This window comes from Halyomorpha halys, unplaced genomic scaffold (assembly GCF_000696795.3).
Source record: "Halyomorpha halys isolate HHAL.00 unplaced genomic scaffold, Hhal_1.1 Scaffold450.1, whole genome shotgun sequence".
Classification (NCBI taxonomy): Eukaryota; Metazoa; Arthropoda; class Insecta; order Hemiptera; family Pentatomidae; genus Halyomorpha; species Halyomorpha halys.
The window spans coordinates 689,545-693,602 of NW_027111919.1; positions in this window are offsets into that span (position 1 = coordinate 689,545).

The window sequence follows — 4,058 nt, forward strand, 5'->3', positions numbered from 1 at the left end:
ATATATGTCCAATTATGGATTGATGGGTACGTTGTGTGTTATAGCAACCCAATGTATTTGGGCAGCATGGCCAAATAAAGTATTTTTCTCAATTATTAAAATGAAAAAGTTATTATTGATTGTGATTAATTTAAAGGCAAGAACAAATAATATTATTTTAACATTTAAGATAATGATTAATCATATAAGATGAAATATCACTTAATTATGCCATTAACTATTTTATTTTCCAATTACGTTTTATAGTTCCTAAGAAATAGCTTTAAAACTATTTCTAATTTTGTAAAAATATATTTCATAGTTTTTTAATTAATAAAACATTTTGAGCAGCATGTTTTACAGGCCTAAGCTTAATATAGTATTTGTTTTTATTTTTATAAGTTTTAAGTTTAAGGTTGGTTTCAGATATAGTATTATGACTTCTACTGAAATTAAAACAATAAATAGCTAATGCTAATTTTAGGTTAGTTTATATTATTTATAAATTTGAATCATTCTATTTACAAAATATCTATTATATTTGACCACTAAAATTTCTGACTTATGGAAAAAATAAAGGTTTAACTGACTTATTTTTTACACTTTATTTGAAATTTTATTGATGAAGTTTAATAAAACTGAAAAAAAAAAAACTGACTTAGTTAAAATGTTGATTTTAACCTATTCCGAGATCTTATAATTAGTCCAGACATTAATAAATACAAAATAGAATGTGACATAAACAATAAAATAAATGAAGATTCTAATCTAAGTTTTCAAGTTCAAGTTCAAAATATTATTATATCATTGCAATATTATATTACTGTTATTATGCTTTACTATTAAAATATGATTTCTAATTTATTACATACAATAATACTATAGCTCTACAGTACCTTTTCCTTATAACAACATTTTTACTTTGATATGAGAAGAAATCAATCGATGAAATCGTTTATTTAAAAGTAACCAACCATTAATGATTTTGTCCATCATCACTGTTACTTGGTTATACTGTGCCTCTATTGAATTTATTTTGCTACATTAAGCATTAATATTACAAACCCAAAGAAATAAGCAATCAACTATAATATCCAGTTAAGTATAATAAAGTTGTTAAAGTAAAGTGTAAATGAAATCATCTATTACATGGGTGCCGCCACCCCCTGGTGGGCGCTCCAGCAATTTAGGGTGGCAGTGATGGCCACAGGTGCAGTTGTGGGCCGATGAATGACTATAAGTTGTCATGGTCAACAATATTACTGCTCACGAAAATAGAGCCGAGGATTACTAAATTGGTAGCAGCACACCCGGTTCATTCTTATCATTAGAATAATTTCGAATGTTTTAACTATTTTTGTATTACATTCTATTCCGAATTAAATAAATAGTTTTATAATTTCCAAGTTTAATGTTTCTAATTTACACCTTTCTCTGCTATATTTTACGAAAAAGGTAGAAACATTAATACAGGTTATTTCCTATTAATTGCTATTAAAAGTTTTCTAAAATTGATTTCCAGGGGGGCGCTAAGTAATATTTTTCCTGGAAAGGGGGTGGTAGAACAAAAAAGTTTGGGAACCACTGATCTATTGGAAGTATGCAGTTAAATTTGTTTAGATAAAATGTACCATAATTCAAGAAAAATTGCCAAGCTTGTTGAGAAGATAGATTTGCTTGGTAAGCTACGAATAAATGTCTATTTAAATAAATCAATAAAGTTATAAAAAATTATAATAATAGCATAACTGTTTATTATATAACAAACAACAAATAAATGACAATTTATTTTCTTTTTGTCGAATAAAAAATACATCATACCCATCAACAAATAAATATACAAAATAAATAATTAATACATTTTTACATAAACAATTAGAATAATTGTCTTTTATACACTTGTTAACATTATATTATAAAATAAATGAAAAAAGAAGAAGGAATGTAACTGAACACCAAAAGAAAAAAGAAAAAAAAAACTTTGGTACAAACATAAAAATAAATAAACAAAACTTAAGCTAAGGTAACAGTCTCAATATCTGAGGGTATAATAACTATAAGCTAAATATTTCTTATCGTCAAATAGAATGTATAAAGGCCCTTCTACTCCTAAAATAATTTCTTCAAAACAACAAAGTTTGAGATAAAGAAAAAATATTTATTACATACAAAAGGCACCAGAACGGCAAGTTTTAAGCATTAAAATAAGTATAAACAAAATTTTAAATTATCTAGTTAATGCAGATCAACAAAATAATAAAACGTTGCAATGAATTGAGCAAAATTGCTGATGCAAGAAATAATTTTGATATCTATATCAACTTGTGGGCTTTTTTTACTATATATATATATTGATAGCAATATTAATTAATGAATAAAATTATTGATAAATAATACATACGTAAATATCAAATATCATAGAATCAACTAAGCATGATGTAGCTAGGCACTTCTTGATGCATCAATGAAATGAAATGAAATGAAATGAAAAAATAACTTTATTCTGGGACATATGTCCCCTAAGAATAATTACATGGTTCATATAGTGAGATTTTTATCTGGCGAGCGTTTACAAATTTTCAGATAGTATAATGAAATTACATAGGTATATTGGCTTTACTACTGTTTATAATATTAATCAATAACTGCCTATTTATTTGATTACAAAGATGTGGAGGTTTGGTTATTCAATAAATGAAGGAATAGGTGTTGTTTAAAGGAGAGGATGGATGAGGACTGGCGAATGGAGATGGGAAGAGAATTCCAAAGGGAGGTTGCACGTATGACGAAGGATTTGCTAAAGAAGGAGGTTCTATAGGAGGGCATATATAAATCATTCGGATGGGATCTGGTGTTTAATGAGTGGATAGATGAACGAAGAGTGAGGAGATCTAGGATATAGGTAGGTTTTTTGATGTTAAGAACATGGAATAGAAAAACACCAAGGAGGTATTGCCTTCGGGAGGTTGGATAGAGCCACTTCAACTCGGAATACCAGCGGGAGACTTGAGAGTGCCTAGGGAACCCAAAGATAAATCTTACAAAACAATTCATGAGTCTCTTCAGTCTCAACTCCAGTCCTACAGATAGCCCTCCATATACCAAGGATCCGTAGTCGAAGTGGGGGAAGACAAGAGAGGATACTAGGAGCTGACGAGTGTTCTGAGGAATGGATGCGTCAGATTAATGTTTATCCACATTTTGACAAGATTTAAAAAGATATTAAAAACTATTTTTTTCTGGATTAAATCAAATTTAATCCAGAACATACTATTTCAAGACAAAATAAATGTTCCAGTTCAACTTTGGTGTAAACCAGTTTTGGTTAGTGATAAGTATATGAATCAGGTATGAAATCAAATAGTGAAATTCTCTGAAAGAAGAACCATGTTATCAAGTAACAAGTAAAAATATTTAAATTAATTTTAAACAAAGAGAGAAGTCTGATTTCATTCTTAGACTAAATGATAGACAGCACATCATGCTATGCTGAATGAATGCGGTAGAAATGATGCCTAGTCCATTTGTTGATGTTTAAGTGTTTCATGCTTATTTCTGATTCTACAGATTTATAATAATAACAAATGACTAACAAGAAATTAATTCACTATTCATTTATAATTAAATTAATACTTCCATGGAATAAAACTCTAAAGTATATCTTGGAAAATGGAAGTACTCTATAAACTTAAAACATGTCATAAAGTTTAGGTCCTTTATAAAATGCCTAACCACAACATGATTTACCAAATGCCACGAATGGCCTTCCATATAAACAAAACCACACTACTACGCAAAGAAAATTTCAACTACCTAATAGATTAAAAAAAAATGACAGTTTGCCATATTTTAATAATACAACCGCTACTTATCTACAAAATAAATAAATATTAAAAAAAATACATTTCTCTTTCAAATATATAATTGAAATCACAGCAAATTTTCATGTAAAAATATTACACACTATATAATATGGAAGCTCATTTCTAAAGAAATAATTTTTTCCCCTAATAGTAACTGTATAAGGCCAGTTGGAATGGAAATAATAGAAAAATAAACAGTAAAAAAAAATATATATA